Here is an 11,539-nt window from a genome sequence, read left to right on the forward strand (position 1 = left end):
TTTCACTTTTTAGCCTTTGTAGTACAGGAAACCATGTTAGAATGGGATTGGGATAGAGTAGGATAGGCAGGTCTGTAGTGCCTGTCATAGGCTCACAACAATGATAAAGTCAACATGAATGAAATAATTCCAGGAGGGGAAAGCATTATTTAAGGGAAATTTTAGAAATTATGAGAACATAGACTAGGAAGATTTAATCCTTTCCAGTAGGGTCTCCTGAAAGAGGTCTCACTGTATGTCACTTTTTTTTTTTTTTTTTGTATGTCACTTGTGAAGGGCTAACCAGGTAAAAGAAGAGCAGGAGGGAACAGCATTTCAGGCAAGGGGCAACATCTTGTGCAAAGGTCCAGTGGCAGGAAAGGTGAGAGTTGTGGGAGGAATTGAGAGAAGGCCAGATGGCTGGAGGACAGTGAACAAGGGGAAACAGGGGGGTAAGAGGTAGATGGGTGAGAAGGGAACAGCCCCTGACTTTGTAGTCCATGTCAAGAAGTTCAACTGTCTTCTAAGGGCAATGTGACCCACCAAAGACACATGAGCAGGGCAGTGACATAATAACAACTGCTAACATTTATTGAACACTTATTCATGACAGACCTTTTTCTAAGCTCTTGACATTATCACTTAGTATCTATTTGAAACAATTCTATAAATCAAGCTCTACGGAACAAGAGCAAGTTTCTCAGACTTCTCTCTATGCCTCAGCTTCCACATATGCACAATGGGGCTAATAAGAGAACTTACCACAAAGTGTTATTATGAGGATTATACTGAATATTTGGCACGTGGGAAACTATGCTTTTTCAACCATTATTCTCATCGTACACATGAAAAAGCTGAAGCCCAGAGAGATTAATCAACTTGCCTGATGTCACAGAGTTTATAAGCAACAGAATGGTCAGAAAAGGGACAGGAGGATAGGAGAGCTGGTGAGGACAGAGGAGCTACATCTTTATCCTAGGACCAATGGGAACCATGGCCTGCCCATCGGGATCCCCATGGTCACTCTCTGTTCTGACTGGTGGGTGCCTGGATCGTGCCAATTGATAAATCTTTCAAAATCACCCCTGCTATTACATAGACATGAAATAAAATGTCTTGTGGCTTTACCATTTACATAAACAGTCTTGTACTAAGAATTTGCTTTTGAAAGTTTTTTTTCTCATTCAACATCATAAAGACCTATTTCAATCTAGATTATTCATTTTACTGCTCACTGGAATTCCTTTACGGGAGTATGTCACTGTTTACTTACCCACTGACACCTATCCAGTTGACTCCACTTCTGGCCTATCATGGGGTGAAGCTACCACACCCACACCCATCTTCTTCTAGAGCTTCTCTAGGGTGGATATCTGGAAATGGGGTGACTTTCACACAGAGCATGCATTTCAGTGTGCCAAACCACAGTGTACGAGAGTTCCCATTTCCCCACTTCCTCACCAATAATAATACACCACTATCATATATGGCACTGATTATGTGCCAGACACTCTCTGGCATTTAACATGAAATAACTCCTGTAACCCTCCCAGGAAATTTTGAGGTAAAAACAATTATCATTCCCATTTGATAGATAGAGAAATGGAGGCACAGAGAAGTGGAGTAACTAGCCCCAAGTCACTCAGCTAGGAATGGCCAGAGTGTGGTGTGAACCCAGAGAGGCCGTTAACCACTCTTCTGTCCTTTGGTATTTTTTAATTTTCAAATTCTTGTCTCTGGCTGTGAAACATCAGTAAGTTTTTGAACTTTCATTGCCTACTTTGGAGAGACCTTGAGGATCTTTCCATCCATTTGTTGGCGAGTCAGGTGTCCTCTTTGGGGGAAAAAATGCCTTTTTTAGCCTTGGCTGCTCCTGAATTTCTGATCTTTGAAGCAGATGATCCTGGAGTCCAGAACTCCAGGCAGAGCTTGGCAGAGGATAGGCTCTTGGTAACAATGTCCTGGACCAAACTGGCAGAGTCCCACACCCTCTTCTCCTCCCAGAAGCTTCATGGTGATTACTAATACATCTGCTTATATTATTGGCCTGTCATCTGTGTGCTGGATACATGAGCAGCTCCCTGGCCCCAAACCCACTTTCTCCTCTGTGATCTAACTATGGTTTATCTCCCCTATATCCTCTCCTTGCTTCTTGTGAACTCCACTGGGCGCCCTCCTGTCCCTTTAGTCAGCCAACTTCACTCTCATCTCAGGGTCTTTGCACGTGCTATTACCTCTGCCTGGAACACTCTTCCCATGGCAACTCCATCTCATTCTTCAGGCCTCAGCTCAAATGCCACCTCCTCAGAGAGGCTTTCCTGACTAGCCATGGACTATCCAGCTTACACAGCTGGAGTATGGGTAAGATTTTTGAATTTTGTTAGCTTACTATGTGACTATATTGCCATTTTTTCTGAAGTGGTGATGTATTCCCTACATGTATTTTTTTTTTTACTCAAATTTAAAATTAGGAGCCAACCCTGAGAGAGGACAGGTGAGTTTGAGGCTCTATTTTCCAATCCTCCTGGTTCAACACTTCAGCGGGATTGAAACAAGACCCCAGCATTTTGCAACCTCCAGGATTTCCTTACTTCCCACTCCCACCCCCATTCCCTTCCACCTGACCACTGTCTGCCCTTGGCTCTGAATCATAAACCTAAAAGCAAAGCTTCAGATCCAAAAGCCTATCTGCTAAACAGCCTCCCTTCTCCCACGGATGTTTCCGATCAGCAAAATGGGAATAATAAAAGCACTTACTTCACAGGGTGGTTATGAGGATTCAGTGTTAGGGCACTTAAAAAGCATCCAGCAGAAGGAAAGCTACTACTGTATGGGAAACGACTGCTTGATGAGTTTGGAATCAGACAAACCCTGGCTCAGAGCCTACTCCCTGTGCTACCTTGGGCAACTCACTTGATCTCTCTTAGCCTCTGTTTCCCCATCTGTTTAATACAGATTTTAAAAATCCATACTAAACCAATTAGAATGTCTTTCACTAGAAAGAAGCAGCTAATTAAATTCAAAGTATCCTAGCCAGGACAGGCTACCCTGCCACTCCTTACAGGATATCCAGCTCAGGCCAACTACAAGACAGTGATAGATCTAGCAGCCTAATGCTATCATCAAGGACCCAGGTTCTCTCCATCTCTTTGTTCTGCTGACCCAAGTTGGTATCATTCTAAGGTTGCTCTGCCTCGTGAGCACAAGATGACTTGCCAAGAGCTATCAGGGTCACAGGCATCCTCTTTCATGTCCAGTTGCAAAATAGGTTCCCTTTCAGATCCTTTGCTGGAAGAGCAAGGAAGAACTTCCCTGGCAGATGTCTCCTTGTTTCGCATTGGCCAGATTTGGGTCACATGCCCATTTTTGAACCAGTCTCTGGCAAAGGGATGCAATTCTATGATTGGCTCAGACTAATTGGGTACTAGATTGGGTGGAAACGGAGGTCAAGGAATCACCTGCACAGTCCTCCCAACCTTAAAGAGTTACAGAGGGAATGGAATGAGATCATGCTTGCAAAGCTTAGCACACACTGGATATTCAATAAACAGTAGTTCTTATTACTGTAATTATCATCGTCATCACCATTTGAGGTCTTGGACATCAGACAGATTTCAATTAAACAGTTTCTCCACTTCTCAGCAGTGTGACCTTATAAAAGTTGCTGACCTTCAATTGTACTATGTAAAATGGAAATTATAAGAGCTCCTATGCCATGTCATTATTGTGTGGCAAATAGTTAATGCTCAATCTGTGCTGGAGTTTTTTTGTTTGTTTTGTTGTGTTTTGTTTTTGACTTTCCAGTAGCAATTTGGGTAGACCTTTTCCTTCCAGTAGATGTGGTCCAAGTGAGGGACATTCCTCCTTCTGACTCCAGGTGGGGATGTGTTATCCTCACCTAGATACCTGCATCACCCCCAACCAGGCCAGTGTGATTGGTTCAGGGAACACATGTGATGCAAAATATATCAATGATAGGCAGCTCCAGAATTCTGATGGTTTTGCCCAGGAAAAGGGTGCTCTCTTTTGTCTCTAGGATTGCTGAGCTAGAGCAGAAGCTAGGAAGTGCTGGATATTCTTGGTCACCTCTTGGGAAGAGCCTGACTGAAACTGAAACCAACAGAAGAGGGAGCAGAGATGGAAGATGAGAGAGGCAGAGGCCTGTTGACACTGCAGAACTCCTGAATCCAACCATGCCTGAACCAGGTACACCACTTCTGCTTTAAACTAGGAGGTTCTGTTACTTGCAATGATGAGTTCATAGTGCAGTCTAGCCCCGTTAAGTTGGAGAATCAGAGAAAGAGGTAGTCCTCTGAGGGTAGGACCATGCCTGTCCAAATAAGCTTGGTGTCCTGAGAATTTTGTTCAGGTCAACAAATAGAATAGAACTCTAGAAGTAATGAGCTAAAGGTGCAAACAGTCTGGTGAGTGTCCCTCCAGACTATTTTTCCTATGCTTTAATAAACAGACATATACACATACATAGAGGAATACTTTTATGAAAATGGAATCACACTGTACATTTTCAATTCAAATGCCACCTCCTCAGAGAGGCCTTCCATGATCACCCCACTTAGTAGTTCCACCTTTGTCCTACTTTCTTGCATCACAGCATTTTTCATTACCCAAATTAACTTATTTTGTTTATTTGTATACTGTCTTTCTCTTCTTGTAGATTGTCAGCTCTATGAGAGCAGGGACTTTTCTCTACTTATAAGTGCTGTGTCTCCAGTGCCTTGAACAGAGTAGCTAAATACTCAATATCTATTTGTTGAATAAATATTCTATAGTTGGTTCATTTAACTGAACAGTCTGATCACAAACTTCTTTTCAGGGTAATAGATAATGAATCTGCCTCAATCTTTTATTCAAATGCATGGAATACTATTGATTGGGTGGGCCATGTTTGCTTTCAAGCCCTGTTGAATAATTGTGAATGAAATAAAAAGCCAAATGGGGCTGCCTGGGTGGTTCAGTTGGGTTAAGCGTCTGACTTCAGGTCACCATCTCAGGGTCCTGGAGTCAAGCCCCAGGTCGAGCCTGGATTGGACTCACGGCTCAGGGGGGGAGTCTGCTTGTCTCTCTCTCTATCTCTCTCTTCCTGTGCCCCTTGCCCCACTCTGTCTCTCAAATAGATACATAAATAAAATATTTATAAAAAAGAGAGAGAGAGAGAGAGGAAGGAAGGAAAGAAGGAAGGAAGGAAGAAAGGAAGGAAGGGAGGAAGCGGGGAAGGAAGGAAGGAAGGAAGGAAGGAAGGAAGGAAGGAAGGAAGGAAGGAAGGACGGGCAAGTGGGCCAAATGAACCAGGGTTTGGGTGGGTCAGTACCTCCTCCCCCGTGACACAGAGTAGGGCATGGGGATGGAGAACCTCCCAGGCTTTAACAGGCTCATCCCGATTCACAGAGAGAGGATGTGAGCAGACATGGGTGACTTCATGTTCTAGCAAGAATTTCCCAGGCAAAACAGTCCTCAAACACACAAAGGTGAGGACAAAAAAAATAAATAAATAATAATAATGCAGTGATCACCTCAACTCTGGAGTGCGGAGTTGTTAATTAAGCGCTCCACTCCCAAATGGAATTAAAAGCTTTTTTTTCTAATTACAAAAGTAGTATTGAATTGTTATTATTTTACAATTTCAGACAATACAGAAAAGCATGAAAAGTGATAAACAGTCGATCTTAGAGCATTTTATAAATTATCTCGTAGATTTTTTTCAACTCAGACATATATTTAAACACTAGTGTGAGGGATCCCTGGGTGGCGCAGCGGTTTGGCGCCTGCCTTTGGCCCAGGGCGTGATCCTGGAGATCCGGGATCGAATCCCACGTCAGGCTCCGGGTGCATGGAGCCTGCTTCTCCCTCTGCCTGTGTCTCTGCCTCTCTCTCTCTCTCACTGTGTGCCTATCATGAATAAATAAAAAAATTAATAAATAAATAAATAAAAAATAAACACTAGTGTGAATTTGTGCTATTCTTATTCAACAGTAATCACTAAAATTTATTAAGTATCTACAATGAATGTTTTCATTGCTCTCTGTGTATTAACTCATGTTATCCTAATAGTTCTGTGTGATAAGCACTATGATCAACCCCATTTTACAGAGGGGGAAACTGAAACACAGAGCAATTAAGTGATTCAGCCAAGTTCACACAGCTGTAGGTGGCCAAGCTGGGGTCTAGCTTCAAGGCCTGTGAATCTAACTACTACACTACATGGTCAAGGCAGAGGGCAGGCTTCTTTCAACATCATCACTGATGATGATATGAATCATCATTTTCAGTATCTGTATTTACTGTCTATTAATGGATAATTGGGATTTTTCTAATTCTCCCCTATTTAGGAAATAGAGAAGAATTTCCCTTTTGGTCTTCAAATGAGGTAAGATATCACCACAACCAGCATTTCTTTCTTTTCTTTTCTTAAAGGTGTAGTTATTTTGAGAGAAGAAGAGAGAGAGAGAAGCAGGGAGAGGAGCAGGAGAGGGAGAGAGAATTTTTAAGCAGGCTCCCTACTAAACGGGGAGCTCAACACAGGGCTTGATCTCACAACCCTGAGATCATGACCTGAGCTGAAATCAAGAGTTGGAGGCTTAACCAACTGAGCCACCCAGGTGCCCCTCCCAACCAGTATTTCTAATCAAAGAGAAGCAGTAAATGGTTCCAGCACCACTTGGAAGTAGTCACCCCATTATGTACACAAATATTGGTCTGGGGGTTACTTTTATTTGCAAAACATCTATAAAGTATTTATCATATCCCAGGCATGCTTCTAAACACTATGAATAGGAGGCTGACTTAATCCAAAATGATATCCTGAAATACATACCTGGGGAAACTGAGGCACTAGAGGGCTAACTTGCCCAAGATGACAAGGTGAGGTCATAAGCCTCAGTGCTGGGATTTGAACCAGCTGCACTGTCTGGATTCTCCGCTCTTATTCTAATGGTACTCTCTATCTACCCATTGGTCCGTCTCAGCCAGCCAGTCCTGGGGTCCTCAAAGCAAGCCTGCCTTCAGCTGGGGACCGGAAGCACAAGGCAGATTTTTTCCTTAAACATCCAGCTCAGAATTCTTAGGTCCTAAGCCCATGCAGGCTCTGCTGTGTTCTATGCCTCGGGTCTCACAGGCTGAGGTCAAGATGGCAGGTTTCTGTCTGTCTGTTCCTCATCTGGAAGCTCTGGGAAGAATCCTCTTCCAGGTTCATCCAGGTGGTTGGGAAAATTCAATTTCCTGTGATCATAGGACTGAGATCCGAGACGTTTCCTTGCTTGCTGTTGGTGGAGATGAGTATCTTAACTGCACAGATTTGTCTTGAATAAGAACCAAAAGGACAGGGAACCCCCTTAGAAACAGGTATTCACTGGGATTTTTCTTTTGTTTCAGTCTTGGTGGGGACCACCGTGCTGGTGTGAAGTGTTGCTTTCTAGAAGAGCTCGACCATGTCTCCCGAGCCAGGAAAGGGTAGACTTTCCCCAAACCAGCCCACTAACCCTTAGCCCATCACCCACCCTGGGGAGGTACTAGGGGAGACTTGAAGATTACTGGGAGATAAACAGAGGGTAGAGAAAGTTTCCCTGGAGAGGATTTTTTGTGCAACTGTGTGCATAGCCCATAAGAGATGCTTAATCCATATTTAATGACTTATGCTGGACACTCTTCTAGGTATTAGAGCTCCTGAGAGTTTAATGGGGATGAATAAGGAAGTAAGTTTTTAAAAAGAAACAGAATCTTATGCTAAGAGAAAGAAGCCAGACACAAAATGCCACATACATGATTCCATTTCTATGAAATGTTCAGACAGGCAAATCCATACAGACAGAAATAGATTAGTGCTTGCCACAGGAATTGGGGAGTGAGGATGACTGCTAACGGGCACAGGATTTATTGATGGGGCAGTGGAAACATTTGGGAATCAGATAACATTGTGAACGCACAATATAACAAATATAGTAAATGCCATTGAATTGTACACTTGTAAAGGGTAAAGTTTACACTAAGCGAATTATGTCAAAATAATAATTCTTAAAACATTTTAATTTTTAAAAAAGATTTTATTTATTTATTCATGAGAGACACAAAGAGAAAGAGAGGCAGAGACAGACAGAGGGAGAAGAAGCAGGCTCCATGCAGGGAGCCCGACGTGGGACTTGATCCCGGGTCTCCAGGATCACGCCCTGAGCCAAAGGTGGCGCTAAATCACTGAGCCACCTGGGCTGCCCTTAAAACATTTTTAAAAAGTGAAAGAAGCAGCATATATGATGCATAGTGCTATGTGCAATGAGGCCAAGAGAGAAAAATAATAACTGGTTGGGGCAAGGTGGCAAGGTGGTTGCTGAAGGCCCCTTTGAGGGAGTGACAGTGGTGATGGGACCTGAATTATGACTAGGAGGCAGTTATAAAAGTATCTGGAAGAAGATAGGTGAAGGATCAGTTTGTGCAAAGGTCCTGAGGCAGGGACAAGTTTGGCATGTTCAAGGAGCAGCTGAGCGAGTGGAGCTGGAGCCCAGTGAGTTGGGTTTGGTAGAAAGGGTATAAGAGGGGGTATCAGAGACTCCTGCAGGGCCAGGAAGCAGGCCAAACCAGGCCCTGAGAGCCACTAAGAAGAGTTTGGGTTTTGTTCCCAGTAAAATGAGGAGCCATGGAATGGTTCGAGCAGGAGAGTAACTTGATCTGATAAATGCTTCCAAAGGACAGCTACGTAAAGTAAATAGCAGACAAGTGAGAATAGAGGCAGAAAATGTAAGCAAAGCCCTTTGACACTGTGCCCAAGACTGGAAACACTCAGGAACTGCCAGTCAGCTTTCATAAATTAGCAATATGCCAGCTTGTCATATTTATTTAAAAACAAGAAGTCAAGGCCATGGTTATTTGATACGTCTGTCTTTGACACTGCCTCACCTCCCTGTTCCGTGAGTCACCAAGCTCTGTCAAGTCTTCCTCCCCCACCCCTCACCCCTTCACTCTTGTATCCTTCCAACTGTCCCCACTTTGTGACCTGGTGACAGATGGAAACCCTAGTTTCCAGGCTGCCCCCGGGCATGCCTTTTTTCTCTCTCCCATTTAAAAATATCTTCTTTTCTCTTGTATTTTTTTTCACACTCTATATCATTTGCAGAACAAAACTGTTAAAAAAAAAAAAAAACAAATAAGGAAATAAAATACCCCCGCGCCAAAATTCAGAGACGACCATTAATCAAAACAACATTTCAACACATATTATTCCTGTCCTTTTTATTATTATTTGGCTTTAGATTTGATTTGTATCAAGGTTATTTTGTCACATAAATGGAAGTCACATTTTCTAAAAACAGAAATCTTCACTTGGCACCTACTCTCATTTCCCTCTCCCCAAACACAACCACTTTGACCACTTTTATTTAGCTGACTTTTCGATGTTTAATTCCATATCTCTCAATAACATGCTTCTATTTCCACTTCTAATTTTTTTTTTTCAGTTTTCAGTATAACCTGCTTGCCCACTATAGGATTCGAGGTTTCTGCTGTCTTTCCCTTCCCATTCTTGGCCCCAGCAGAGAGGCACACCCTTCCCATCCCCCATTCTCTATGGTAATTTTGGTGGGATCAATATTCACTATTTACATAATTGTGACTATGTAAATGCCATGCACAGCTGAGCTCCACAGTAAACTAGGATGTCCTTTGCTTTCCTGAACAGCTTTTTATTTTTCTTTGAGTTAATAATTGTTTTGTTCCCTACTCCCAACCCCAAGCCAACCTAACTTTCTCAGTATTTGTTACCAGTTCGACTCCAAACTGTGCCACCGTCCAAGTGTCCTCTCAACACCTTCCAATGCTTCAGAAATTCTATCCATTTATCTTCTGGAAGAAATCTCTCTGGAGCCTTTAGACCTGCTGGTAACTGGAACTGGTACCCATTGGTATCCCATCTGTCATCTGGGATCTCCTTTTATCATCTTCTGGGGATGCCGTTCGTTTGTCTGTTGTGTTGGGTTTCCGTTTCCTGGGTCATGTGTCTTATTATCCTTTGTCTGATTCCCCCCTTTTGGTGGCACAGCTTTCTGCAGAAAAACATCCTGAGGAAGGATGTTGGGAAACAGAAATTTTGTGACTTTCCATGTCTGAAAAATGTGTTTATTCTATTTGCTCCCTTGATGATTGCTTGGCTGGGTATGGAATTCCAGGTTGGAAATCCTTTTCATTCAGAATTTTGAAGGTATTACTCCATCATCTTCTTGCTTCCAAGTTTTGGTTGAAAACTCTAAAGTTGCTCTGACCTCAGTGCTTAACATGTGACCTATTCCTCACCACCACCTCTTCTGGAAGTTTGTTCTTTGTATTTTGAAATTTCATGATGATGTCCTTGCTATGCATTTATTTTTATCCAACATGCTGGGCACTCAGTAAACTCTTTCAGTCTGAAAACTCATGTCCTGAGTTTTGGAGAATTTTTGTGAATTATTTTATCCATGAATCCTCCCCATTCTGTTTCTCTTCTTTTTTGAGATAGTGCCTACTTTTCAGCTGTGGGATTTTTTAGACTGGTCCCCTAAACATCTTATCCTTTCTCTCCTATTTTGCTATTTTTGTCTGTTTGTCCTACTGAGACAAATCCTCAAATTTATCTTCCAACCCTTTTATTACATTTAAAAAATTTCTAGTGTCATTCTTTTAATTCCCAAGAGCCCCTCTTTGTTCTCAAAATATTTCTTTTTTATAGCATCTTGTTCTTCCTTCAGGGTTGCTCTCTGAGAAGTTTTTTTTTCTCTTGCATTATTTCTGTTTTCTCTAGTTACTTTTCTCTATTGTTTTAGTCTCAAATTTTTAAGTAAGAGGCTATCCTTGGTGTCTAATATTTCTTCATTTTCTGTTCATGTTTAAGTGCAGGGAGTCAAGAAGCTGATTATTGTGTATGTTGGAAAGGGGGCTGTTGACTTTAGCTATGACAATGAGCTTTATTAGGGACCCCTGATGTCAAAATATCTTTAGGTTATTCCTCTGGGTCTAGGCAGATTTTCTGGAGCAGACTCTCCTAGTCTCCTGCCTGGAATGGAATGAATGGCCTGGCTGGCCTAGTTCTGGGGCCATGTGAGTAGGGACACTATATCCAATTTGCCTGGCTGCTCTGGATGTGAGCAGTGGGGCCAGCTCTGCAGGTTTAGGGAAAGACTAGAGTAGGGCATTCAGCATGCAGGCCAGAAAATGGTCCACAAAAAGACATCCACGTCAAATCTCTGGAACCCGGGAATGTTCTCTATCTTTGCAGTCAGGTTAAGGATCTGGAGATGAGATAATCCTGGACTATCCAAGTGGGCCCTAAGCACCATCACAGGCATCCTCATAAGAAAGAGGTAGAGGGAGATCAGATACATGGAGCAGAAAGAGATAAGACCACAAGCCAAGGAATGCCAACAGCCACCAAAATAGGAATGACAAGGAATGGATTCTCTTCTAGAATTTCTGGAAGGAGCATGTCCCTGCTGACACTTTGATTTCAGACCTCCAGGACTGTGACAGAATGTGTTTCTATTGTGACACCCCACAGTTTGTGGTAATTCCTTATAGCAGCCCCAGG

This window comes from Canis aureus, chromosome 26 (genome assembly GCF_053574225.1).
Source record: "Canis aureus isolate CA01 chromosome 26, VMU_Caureus_v.1.0, whole genome shotgun sequence".
Taxonomy (NCBI): Eukaryota; Metazoa; Chordata; class Mammalia; order Carnivora; family Canidae; genus Canis; species Canis aureus.